The following is a 14,064-nucleotide window of genomic DNA, read 5'->3' on the forward strand; positions in this document are numbered from 1 at the left end:
TACCTGTCACTGTCGATCTGGGCGGAGCTAGGCAAAAGTTGTACTGCGGGTGTTCAATCATTTGCTTGAGCACTGTCATTAAAATGAATAAACCACAGAAAAATGTACAACAAAAATACTAGCAGGGCTTTACTCCTGCATGATCCAAATCCTCCACAAAAATTGTAGCTTTCATTGCTGCAGGTTGCTGTTCCAGGGTGTTTCCTTTCGTCTGAGTGAATTTTAAAAATGGTACCACGCAGATACTGAAAAGAAAGAATAAAGCCTCTTGAAAGAAGCAGGTTTACAACCCCAGCCTACATCGTGTGAGTCAGACTAAATAATGTGCACAGTATGACTTACAAGTCAGTATCATCCGCTGTGGGATCACTGCTTGGTATTTCAGCTAAAGTCCTAAATTGGCCAGATTATTAAATGTGCCGTGGAAATCGCTGGTGTTAAAATTGGCCACTCAATCAATCAAGTTTTAAAAATAATGTCCCCACTCACATCCTCCACAGGGAGCACCAGCGTCTACCTTCTGGCAGAAGGTTCAGAACCCCATCATGCAGGCTCCCCATCTGCATCAAGGCTCTAAACTCCACATGATAAAATACGCCATTGTTAACAGCTTTATGTGCTATGGATAAATGTGTAAAACTCATGTGATGCTGCATATTTTGTGTTTATTGTTATTGGTTTTATTTTATGCTTGTGGATTTATGTTATATTTTTTTCAGCTGCAGGTTTATGTTCTCTTGGGTCAGGTTTGATTATTGCTGCCAGTATACGTGTTATGTGTTCATGTTTTTGCTTGTTTTGGCTGTGTATTTGATCTTGATAACTAAAATACAGAGCCAGATATTTCTTTATTAACACTTTCCTTTTTTTATTATTATTTTATACCTTATTTTTTAAACTATTTTTAAATCGAATGACAAGTTTTTGCTATTCTGTTCATATATCACAACTGAGCATTCAGAAATAACAGAAAATGCCGCTTAGGTCAAACACATTTATTCCACTTTCAATTTCCATTGCACCTAGGTATCACAATAGCTACAGTTCCAGCAGCATCTTGAAGTTGCCTCAGAAATGTTTGTTCTTTGTCACATGCTAATATATGAAGCTAATAATTCTATTATTTCAGTAGACCACAAAATAATCAACATTATTTTTACGACTACTACTCTAGTAATACTGCTCATGTGACCTGCATTTTGAATGAAATGTCAAAACAGTTTTCTTCAGCGTCAGAGGTCGACACTTCAAACACTTCATCACATACTGCTGGAATCAGCTGCACCTACTATTTTTCAGTGCCATCTGATCATTTCAGATGTAAAGCTTGAAAAAATGTGCTCTTAATTTCACAGTTAAGCATTAATGGATACCTCGCCTGACACAGACTAACTGTCAGCAATGTTTGGGTGTGTGTGTGTGTGTGTGCTGGGGTGGGGGTGGGCTCTTTTTTATCCATATTTCTCTTTATAATTGGCCAACTAAAGACACTGAGGTCTCAGTGAAATTTCATTAGCTACAATAGACTTTAATGAGATTTGAGGTTTTTCATTAGATCTGAAACATTATCAGATGACAATTTTTGCTGTCAGTCAGGAACACCTTTTAAGATGTTTTAAGATGATTGAACTTGCTGCAAAATTCTCTAACAAATGTAAGAATGGGGAAGAAAATAACAAGAAATAAGGGAGAAACAAAATTCATGAAAATAATAGTTTGATATTTAAATATTCTTTTAACATTACTGAGGCTCAAAATTGTCCCCTGCTCAGTTCCCATATCCTTGCAACACTGACACGCTTTTCTATTCATTCATGTGAATATATACAGATTTGGATGGTGTTAAAAAAACCTGGACATACAGCTAGTAACCTCAAACAATTAACAGTAATAAACTGTACTAAACTGTCATCTTCTTGTGCCTTTTTTAGTCAAAATTTGTCTAATGTAGAGCCAATCTCATTGGTTGTTCACTTCAAATGTTTAGACATGTTTTTATTGGCCTTTCAGTTACACATTTGCAAGCTAAACATAAATTATGTAAAGATCAGTGACATGAAAGCTTCCTAAAATTGAAGCCCCTGGTGGCAGGTTGCAGGCTGTAAGCCCTGCCCCCTACGTGGTAGCAGATAGGAACTTTTGAATTTATACTCAAATATGGTTTCTGCCATCAGAAGAACTTACAATTCATACTGATGTTTGTGCAAACACTTTAAATTTGTATTTATTTTTCACTGTTTTAATGCTGTACAGGTTGTATGTCGTTCTGATTGACAGCTGTGGCCGGCACTACATAAAGCAGACATCTGTTCAGGAATGGTACATTAGAGCATAAAAGGAATGTTCCATTCCGTAATTATCATCATCTAGTTAAAACCCACTAAATGAGCTGTTCTGCAGTAAACTGTAGTACTGATATTCTCAGATATCTGGTAGGTAATGACAGTATTATAGCTATCAAGTTAATATGGCCTAACGTAGTTGATTCAAAGCTGAGAAGCTAGACAGAAAGGAGTTATTAATCATTTAACAAAAATATGATCCTATATGTTAACCCCTGTCACCACTGTACAGACTCTGGTGGTAAATGGCATCACTAGTACGTAATGAAACAGCCATTTCCACCATAGTTTGACTTCACTTTTGTACAGTCAAAGAAGTGGTGATGTGCTGTCCAACTTTATACGATCAGTCCACGAGCAAGTCAGCGTGTCCAGCTGACTTGACAGGATGGCAGTCCATCACAGGGCTAACACAACAACCATACTTGCTCACATTTATACCCTAAACCCATTTAAAATCACCAGAAATTACAATTATGCTAAGAGAGAAAGTTGATGAGTTTTATCAAAGCACAAAATGAAGTTGCAGATGGAAATTAACTTAAAGCTAACTCTGGTACAAAGCATCAAATGGCAACATTTATGTTTAATATTGTACATGGTCCCTTTTGAAATAAACTGAAAATAATAGTAAGTTAGAGTGGTGTTATTTCCTCTACTGCTGCTCTTGAGGTTTGCTAATGAGAGCTGGAATTTCTTCAGATTCTTGAAACATGTTATAATCAGAATGTCTGTAGCACTTCTTAAACTTTATTTTTTTAATCAGATTTATTAGTGATTTTGTATAGTAAGTGTATTTTTTACATCCTGGTGACCATTACAATTGCTGTTATGAATTTATTCCCTTTAATTTAGATAGCCTGTCTTGTTAGCTTCAAATGAAATGACTGCTGAGTGATGAGACTTGCCTGTAAGGACTTTGGCAACATATCAGCTTAATCTGAGTGTGTTAACAATGCAATACTGAGTATGTTAGTGTGTTTACTTTATCATTAAGCTCCAAACACCACTATGCTTGTACAGCCTCAAGCTGCTAACACAATTGTAGAATATTGCTTTTTTCATAATATGTGTCTTAGAAGGCATATTTGTGGAACCAGTAATATACTGAAGATAACATGCATTGAAATAGCCTGTTTTAAAGGCAATGCCTGTGTTGAGATTACAGTACCAGCACAGAAGTACTGATACTTTCAGCCACTACTGAAGAGAACGATGTCACATTTTAAAGTCTAGGCCAGTGCCCTCAATGTTCGTGAAGTTCCTCGTCTGTATCAGCACCACCTGTTCTCTGTCAGAGGACTCAGTTGCATTTGAGTTCAGAGTGAAATGACTTGAAAAATCGTTTGTCTCCTTCCTTGAGGCCGCTTGTCACTGTCCAGGTCCCTTCACATGCAGAGGGTTTATTAAACATGCATGATTTAATTAAGTAATTTTACCGCTAATACTTACTGGACGATGATAAAAACTCTGCTCCAGGACGGCAGGCAGGCCAGTGTATATGTGTGTGTGACTGTGTGTGTAAAAGTGTTCTGCGTGATAGGCCATTAATTTCCTGCCATACGGAAAACTGGGAGGATTAGAGAAAAGACAAGCTGAACTTTTTTTACCTCCCTCATCAGTCAAGTGTGACGGCAGAAGAATAGTCTGCTGATGATGTGAGGAAGCGATAGGGATTCCTCTGTTTTCTGACAGGCAGCTTGTGACCGCCGCTCTTCTTTCTCCATTTTCTCTTCTCTATTTTACACTTCATCACACTTTTTTTTTTTTAGAAATCCGGTAGAGTTGAGGAGATTTGAAACACTTTTTCTCCCTCCGAGAAGTACTCTATTATTGCGAGACTGTGTTGTACCTTCAAAGGGTGAAATTGTGTGTGTGAGAAAATAGAGAATTAGAGTGTGTGTTCATGCTGCCCGTCTCCTCGGCTGTGAGGACATTTAATGCTCGTCTGACTGTCTCACTGTCGTTCCTACGATTTGATGACTTGGACAATGAAGATGAATTACCTCGAATCTCACTGCAGTGTACGAGTTTACTGCTGCTGTGTGCCAGAGCTGGATGAAACTGTCCGTGTGTGTGTGTGTGTGTGTGTGTTGTTGCATCTGCGTGCCTCTGTGTCCTTGTTAAGAGCAGGCGGTGGCTCTGCAGGATGGCTGTAAAGGCTGCTCTCCTTGGCGGTATCACCTGGAATGACACCCAGAGGTGACACACTGTCAGAACACACACCTGCGCAAGACACAAGACGCACACACACACACACACACAGTTACACACCTACAATAAGCTGAGCGGATCTTGGCCAAAGCCTGCCAGGTCCAGGAAAAGAACTCATTAGTGCAGACATGTTCCATGAACTCTTCTAACAACACACACACACACACACACACACACACACACACACGTGCGCGTGGGCACACACACACACACAGTGGAGAGAGGGAGAAATAGACACATACCAACACACAAAACTTTTTTGTTTATGGATCACACTGTTTGAAAGTAAAATTCCACCTTAAATCATTTCAACACTGTTAGTATTAGGTGTTAGGGCTTCATCTCGCAGTTCTAGATTACTGTTTCATTTTTTGTGTTTTTTTTTTTTTTTTTTTTTTTGCTGTTGTTTTGAACCAAACATGAAGTGTGAAAGTGTTTCTGACAGAGCTGGAATGACATTTAATTGAATTTTCAACCATAAGCATCCGCAGACATCAGAGTGTATTTTTGAAGGGAATTTGATTTGGAAAAGTAGCCGTCAAATATGTCAAACAACCAAAAAGTACAAATGCTAACAGTGGCAACAGAGATTTAGACTCAAGAAGACAGAGGAAGGGAATGCAACGGGGTTTTTTTTCTATTGTCAAACCTGGACTAGCAGTCATTTGACCCACTCAGCTCAGTTTAATTGCACTGTAATAACCAGAGGAATGCTCACCAGAAGTGTTCTGCCTGTATTTTAGCTCTCTGTAATGCAGTGGGTTTATAATCAACTTCGAGGAGCCGCTCCTCTTTCTTCTCAGTTTAAACTGATTTATTTACTCGTTTATTTCTCATCAAAGCATCACAACATGATTAGGTTGTGCCTTTTCAGCATCTCATTTGTGCTTGATAGACTTCTTATCTTTTTATTGCTTTCATATCCGCTAAAGATTATATTGCCCAATCTAATCTCAAACAAAAATTACAATTAATTATTTTCAAGCTTTCCCCCTCAAAAAAACATTTTGTTCTTGCAGCTCAGACACCCAGAGACTCGACTAAGGGTAAATCTTTTCAGTCTGCCTCATCTAAATCAAATTTTCTACCCCTTCCAGATTTTTGCTCTTTTCTCAGCATAGTGTGACAGAAAGATCAGTAATGAATTATCTTTATCTGTGGTACTGGGAGTGTCACGTTGTGCTTCTGCTTTCAATTTAGGAGATAAATGTGGTTTTAATGCTTTGATAGTTTGATTGTTGAAGGTTAAAAACTTCCATCCTTGGATGCAGCTCAGTGGTTGCTGACATCAGCCAACATCCATCACCTGTGCTCAGCTGGAGGAGGTCAGTAAAAAGAAGGGTAAATTATGAGGCTGAGACAGCAGAGACCAATAAAAATAAAATCTGTTGTAATTTTAGAAAGGCATTAATTCACACTTCTTCCAAAAATAGTGCATGGTTCCAAGTTTGCTGCAACAGGTTGTATGTCAATCTATTGTTTGAATCAAGCAGTGCTTCTATATGTAGCAGAGTTAATGATTCCACTTACCATCACATATCACCTATTACATATTTATTTCCCACGGTGACCGGCTATGGCGTGGGTGCACTCTTCCTAGCCCCTGCACACTTGGGGTGTGCGCCCCCACATTGTGGTCTCAGTCTGCTGTGTCTGGTTGCCGTGGTAAGTCGATCAGTGTAAGCTCTGCTAAAAAACAAAACAAACAAAAAAAAAACCTGCTACTCCAGTTTAACCTCCATGCTGAATAATTTATTTAGTGCTTTTAGCATAGTCTGGAGTTTACCAAGTGTGTAACTGTGAGAGAGTAATGTCAATGTGTTTTACCAGGTACATGTTCTATTATTTCTTTCATCTTAAAATGCGCGGTCTCAGTCTGCTGTGTCCGGTTGCCATGCATTATCTGGAGTTTACCAAGTGTGCAACTGTGAGAGAGTAATGTCAGTGTGTTCTACCAGCTCCTGCAAATAAAAGCTGGATTTGGTGACAAAAGAGAAAATGCTCCATGCATGATTGTCCACGCAATGCAGGATAGAGTATATACACAACGGCTACATATACACAGTCAAAGACATGGTTTGCGTGCACAGAGTTAACACTCCAACTAACACTTTTGGCATTAACTGGAACGTCAGCATCATCATTGTTGGACTGAACTAATCCAGAAGGGGAGACTGTTGGAGTAGCCATACACATAGTTTTGGTATGAGAAGGTCAGCAGCCACATGTACTGCAGGGGTCCACTTTTGAGGAGGTAGTGATTTCACCTAACTCGACAGAAACCTGAAAGCTAAACCTTGACAAGGCCACAAAAGATTTTAATAAAGTTTGGCAAAAATAAACAACAGATGACTGACAGATCTTTCATCATTATGAAGATATCTGTATAAACACAGCACCTACAGGCTATTACTGGTCTTCACTTCCTATTTACAGTCTGCAAGACATGTTAACAACCAACATCAGGAAGGCACCCCTGCTAGTTTTTTTGCAGTTGAATATCTATTATAATTAGTAGACAATTTGTGACCTTTAATCATGGTTTAATCTCTATTTTACCTGAATTCTCATGAAAATTAGCATTGAACCAGTGTCAGCAAAGTGTTCCTCTCAAACTACATCAAAAAAACCCTGAAAACTCCATAAATTGTTCAGTATGGCAGAAAGGAATAAAGGACAAGAACTTTTATCATTCATCCATTAGATATTTAGACTGTCATGGCTGAAATATCAGCGCAGATATCATTTTATTAATTTTTACTTTCCCTTAAAAAATGAATTAGCTCAATATTAATATACAATAGACTATAATTTTTTTGTATCATATGCAGTTTTTAATACATAATCTGAATGTTTTCAGCCACTCTGACTGATAAACATACACCACATATATGAAAAAAAAACTTCAAAATCAGACATATAAAATCTAAATTGCATTCAGGCAATTGAAATTAAATGTTTGAATTAAACCTATTATTTTTAGACGATGTGTAAATTTATTAGCTCTAAGATCAAGTGAGAGTGAGACTTTTCCCATCATGCTCTGAGGCTGTGTAGTCACTGGAGAACAACTGTAGCACATGGCTCCAAAAAACTGGTGCTGTCTTGATCTCACAGTGTTATTACCTACGTTTCCATGACGTCAGAGTAAGTCAGAAGTCAAACAGACGTCTATCTGGCATGCACTGTGTGTAGATTACCTTTACGAAGTCTGGCTCATATCAAACAAGCCTAATGGCAGCAGAATGATTGTGAGTCTGTACGCGTCTAACTGACAGCATAAAAAAGGGGGGGTGGCAATTCTTCTGCAACTTGATGGAAACACCTTTGACCAATCGCACTTGAAGCACTTTTGCACTTACTACAGCTTTTCCTTATGTCTGAATTCTTGCTTGTGTTGTATGTCGCTTTGGACAAAAGCATCTGCTAAATGAAATTGTAGAATTGTAGAATTGTAGCTGGAGGGGCATGTTCTCACCTGTGTTTGATTGACACATATTTCTGAAATGATTTCTTATTTGATTCTGACTAGATTTGACTGTGTTGTGATTACACATGGAAGCCATTTTGGGGCATAACCCTGTGTTATATAGCATCATAACTCAAATGTTTGAAGACATTACATACACAGATTAGGAGAAACAACTGTTTTGTTTTTGAGACAATCAACCAAACAGTCCATATCCTATCATGTTGGTGACTGCAGCTATCTGTCTACCTGTATTAAAAGAGAAATATAGAGCTCCAGGTGCAGAACAGAGTTCTCATAGGTCCAGGGTTTTTCATGAAGATGTGCGAACTGTTTGAATGCATCAGAAAAGTTTGATGTGGTGATAAATACAGTTTTGTTTTAGTTATTTTGCTGCACTCTGATAGCCTAGCCGCGCTAGACAACCCAAGGCAACAAATTTAATTCTCTGCCAGGGTCGACAACAAAAACGACAACAGTCTTTGAGCTCCATTAGCACCGACTCTGAATAATCTTTCTGTTAACATTTCTGTAATATACTTGAGCTTCACCCATTGACTGTATAAATAAGGCTTCACCAAACTACTGCATCCTCTGATTTTCGGCGCTCTAGGAGCCTATTCGTTGCACTGATTGGTTGTATACCTACCCAATTGCTGCAGAGTGATTTGATAGACAACCTTTTAGCTCGCCTCCCTCCCTGTCGAGCGTGCCCAGACCCTTGCGTCTTCAGAGCATGGGTCTAACGCGGCTAGGCTAGCACTCTGGTGCTTGATGTACAAACCTAAACCACACAAGCATAATCATGACTTTACAGTGTGCAGTAACTGCCATTATAGATCACATATACCTCAAAAGAACAGGTAAAGAACATTGGATTTCAGCAGGACCTTAACTTATCTTAACTCTTTCCTATATGGAAATGGTGCTAAAATGAGCTGTGAGGCAGTATTAATTTCAACCACAAACAATGTATTTTTCAGGACAAAAATCAAACTAAAATTAAATGCAAAGTAATTTCACAACAGGAGCTATGATGAAAACTACTAAATGTGATAACCATGGTCACCAAACACAAGATGCCCATGACTGTAAGCTTTCAGGGCTAAGAAAAAATACACAAATTTAAAAAAAAAAAAAAAAAGTTTTTTTCACTAACATTAAGGAAAATGTAATGACTCATATCTGACTGACACTAAAACACATTTTTGTCAATGGATTTAAACTGAATCAACACCGGGTGCCAGAATGAACAGTGCTGCAGGCCCTGTTTGCTTTAGCACTTCACAGCATCATCAAACAAATTTGCCATTAATCAAGTTACCAAAAACTAATTGCTGCACAAACAACCTGGGGTCTTTGAGGGCTTTGCACATTTGGAGCCCCGCATCACTGCAGAAGTGCTGTTTTGGTCAGACGATACCAGCAACAGTTCTGAAAAATAAAGGTTTACTGCAGTGTGTATACATACAATTCATAACTTCACTTGTTTCATAAATTATCCATTTATCAAAACTCCATTACATTTAAATCCCCTCTTCAACTTGCACCTGTGTTACCTTTCCTGATTTTGTGTTTTACTTTTTTGGAACTGTTGTGTCTACCACTGCAGCTCATAAAAACAGTAGGATACACTTTCCTTTCTCTCAGTCTTGGTGACTTGTAGTATCTGAAGTAAATATAGATATATATGTATTCCAGTCATTGAAAAAATATTAGCTTATTTGAAATATGAAAACTAAATTGAATTCAGATACTTAAAAAGGCCATCTTTAATGGCTTCAGTCTGAGCTATTTTATAGATTTTTTCCCCCATTCTTTTCTCCATCACTCCTCATGGAGAAATAGTTGAAAAGCACTATTTACCTCAAACAGAAGCCCTTTTGTCAGATTTCCATCCATCCCTCCATCCATGGTGTGCCCCTTAGTGCCACTGCAGCCTGGAATCAGCTGTCCATTTGCTTTTAGTGCTCTCTGCACTATAAAGACTTCATGTCATGTTGTGTGCTGAGGTTTAGTCTGGCTGGAGATTTGTTGACAACATTCAGTTCTTCACAAATGATAGCTGGAGATGCCCCTGCACATTATTTAAAGCTTTGCATTGGTTTCAGATTGTTGGGTGTGAATTAATCAAACACCTTTAAGTAATTCCCCACTTCATAAAACTATAGTTTTGTTTAAAAAATAGAGTCATGTTTGCCTCAAGGTCCTTTGCCGTTCAGAAGATTCTTCATTATAACTGTCAGCTGTGTGGAAAGAACAAACAAATGAAAAGAACCATGTAGTTGAATGTTGTCTGTTGGCCATTTCTGTGATTGTCATATCCCGTTTTAGATAAGGACAACTCTCCTTTGGAGAACTTGCTTCGTGTCGAACCATTTTTCTTTATTTCTCTCACAGCACAGTAGTAATATTTATTATGTTCTGTGCTCTTCTAATGTCACTAAAATTCTTTCTGTTATTGTCTACTAGCTCTAGACTGTAGAATGTTATTTTCACTGTCTTTTTTTAGGATTTTTGTGAATGAAACTGGCCCACAAAGGGAGCAGAGGGGATAGACATTGTGATCTTGCACTACACTAATGATTAAAAGCAATGCTACATGATTTGTAACATACTTTGTGTGTTGGTCTCATTAGTGCAATTTTGAGAGTTGGCTGAATTTGACATGGAATATTCAGACAAGCAAATCAAATGGAAACCCAGAGTGTTGTTCCCTCTCCTGAAAAGTGGTTTAGGGATGTTACTGATCCTCTGAGACCACTACTAGTTAGCCATCATGAGAAAAGACTATTAGTTATATTAGTTATTAGTCTTGTGCTATTTATTTAGCAAATTCTGTATGTTTGACATTGCTTTTCTATTTCTAATGAGCTTTAGCTTTTGCACTAATCTTCAGATTTTTTCGTAAAATTAATTTTGTCAAGAAGGTTGTTGACATATATGCCCACCAGAGTCGAGGCGGGGGCCAAGAACTTCCATTTACATACATTTATAAGTACACCCACAGTGACCTGTGAGGCTCTTCTTTCATGGCCCACCAGGACGAACCCAACAGCAGCCCTCAGCCACCTCCTCACCCATCTCTCCCTCTCTCTCTCTCTTTCTCTCACTCTGTCTCTGTCTCTGAGTCACAATGCAGTCACCATCCCACACTGTGTGGGGAGACAAGGGCTTCTGATGTATGAGAGTGGTAGAAAGCGTGGGAAGAATAAATCACATTGCTCAGAGATTTGTGTGTGTGTGTGTGTGTGTGTGTGCTTACATCTGTTTGTGTGCGTGTGCCAGTGGATCTTACAGGTTAGTGATCCCTTGATGCCTCTGAATATGTTTCATATACTGTAGCCTGCCATATGGGTTTAAATGGAGCAGTTTAATGCCCTCCCAAAGTAACTTGGTGAAACACTGAGAAGAAAAACAATGACGCATTCATCAGCTGTGGAGTGAATGAAGAGGCTGCAGAGAGCTAAGGACACACCAGAGCACAGCGGGGGCGATTTTCAGCCTTAATAGCCGTGTGGGGGAAGGTTGAGGGGGTGGGGAATCCACTCAAGTCCATGGAGGAAATAGATCTGGAGGCTCAGGCAGTTCCCATTAGGAACACTTTAGCCTGATACCCAGCGTGTTGGGGTACTGGGAGGAAGACAACCTAGTAAAACAAACATCCAGCTGAAGTCAAAGAACTTCTCAGGCAGTGGCTCAGCAGTTCTTTAACTGCTGTGGAAATCAACAGAGACACACTAAAAGCAAGGCTGAATTCACAGTCCTGCTGGTGGAGGACTTCCGAAATAATTGCACTGAGTTGTTTGACAAGCTAGCAAACATGAGGAGTTGCCGGCAACCTCATGCGACATTGCCGTCTGAGAGCACAATGCTTATCAGCAGCCGTCTCCGCTGAAGATGGATGTTTGTCGAGACGCAAAAAAACCTGTTAAAAGCCTTATTTCAGTAAGCTGTCAGTCAGGCTGGAGAAAAAGTAAGAAAGCATCTGATCCCTGTGGTGAAAGACCTTTGAGCTTTTCTTATCGTTCCCTCTGAAATGGGGCATCCATCTTCGGAATTGAATGTCTGGTTGGCTGACCTGCACCTGAAACCAAAAGCGGGCCCACATGATATGTATTCGTAGACAATGAGTTTGGGTGGAGAATTCAGAAGATGGTGCCGCTGCAGAAGGTGAGGGTGTAATGATCAGTGTTCCTCGGCTGTTAGGGTTAAAGGGATGGCAGAGAAGTATGCTGATTCTGATCTGTTAGAGTGTGAGGGATTAACAGGAAGATTGGCTTGTGTGTGGATTACAATGGTAGCACTGTGTGTGTGTAGGTGTGTGTGTGTGTGTGCATAGGTGTGTGTGCGTGTTTGTTGTATTTTCAAAAAATGAACTTGACTGATACGTGAGTTTCTGTATAGCTCATTTCTGACACACACTTCATTGAACTGTGCTGGCAGTTTGACATCTCCGTACTCATTTCTGAATAGCTGTCTGAGTCACCTTTCTGTCAAAATCACCAACAGCAAGGCTGAGTAGGTTGGACCTCTGAAACATTTCTGCAGTACTTTTCACACATCACTGACTGTACTCAAATGCTTTCATGCTATCAGAAATACCAACAGCAGTATGCAATGATATATGTTGCATCTGTTTGAATAGTCTTGCATAGCCAAGTCTATCTCACAGCATCTGAGGAATGGTCTGGCTGCCACTTCCTTCATTTTGACACCTAAGTAAGAAACTACAATCTGTAATTTCATAAAGTTAAAGTAAAACAGAAGTGCATGTGAAGGATGGCTGGTGTCTGAGATTAGGTTCACTCAATATGGTCCTCGAAAATTGCAAATCCTGTATAAAGTAAAATTTTGACATTTTGGTTGAAATTCGCCATTTCTGGGTTTTTTTCAAGGCACTACACACTTCAGTGAGTCTGTGGTTTCAAAGACATCTGTCCAAAAATTCCTTGATGCAGAAAAAACTGCACTTTCTGTTAATTTATTGTAAAATATGGACGCGAAGATCAAGAACAATCTCACGTGTAGCACTCAATTACAAAACCACTGCTAAATTAGCATAGAGCACAGAGGCTAAAACGAAACGAAATGCAGCTAAATCTGCTAAATCATCTTTAAAAGCTTAATACACAACATTTTTTATCCTGAGCTAGCTAAACTAAACAAGCTGTGTGTTATTTAGTGAGCTCTTGAATGGCAGATTTTGTGAAATCCAGAGAGCTGAGCTCCTGTTTCTATTCTTCTTATGTTAAGGTGGCTATTCTACGGATGCAGAAAAATCTCTGGGCTTGTTTGTATGTCTTTTACCAATCACAAACATCTTGGAAAGTACTTAAACCCATGATGTGGCGATGGTGCCCCCTACAAACAGTGACTTGGTTTTAATAACACTTGTGCAAGCATTGTTTAATCAAATGGCTAATCCACTGACAAAATATAAAAAGTAAAGAAAAAAAAACATATAAAAGAGGGCAGGCCTGCCTTACTGCACAATCCAAGTCTTCAACAAAGGCTTGTTGTTTCGTGTAGCAAAGAGTTTTTGAAAATGGTAACGTCTTGTGAAATGTGTGATGGAAATAGCAGGATTACGTCTCACGTCTGGTGAATCAGACCATGTGTTTAAAAACACTCCAGGAAGACCAGTTGCTTTTATTTGCGCACCATGACATATGACATATATTTATATGCATCCCTGGCTCAGCCCTTCCTTAGACAAAGAATTTATTCTCACATGAGGTCTCTCTGTTCAGTTTGTTTTGTTTCTTTCTTTTCTTCAGATAATAATCATCAGTTTCAACATTTTCACATTTCATCTGCTCCAGCTGCGTACAGTATCAATATGAAGTGAAGTACTTTGTTTTTCATGGGAACATGCTCTGATCAGTCATCTGTCTCCTGGCGTTTGGCAGAACAGATAGACATCATTCTAGCTGTCTGCCAGTAGATGTAACAGCTTCTCATTTTACTTACTCCATACACATTTAGTCGTCCACAATGACATACTTGAAAGGCATGTGGGGTCAACATCCATCAGAG

This window comes from Acanthochromis polyacanthus, chromosome 12, assembly GCF_021347895.1.
Source record: "Acanthochromis polyacanthus isolate Apoly-LR-REF ecotype Palm Island chromosome 12, KAUST_Apoly_ChrSc, whole genome shotgun sequence".
NCBI classification, from domain to species: domain Eukaryota; kingdom Metazoa; phylum Chordata; class Actinopteri; family Pomacentridae; genus Acanthochromis; species Acanthochromis polyacanthus.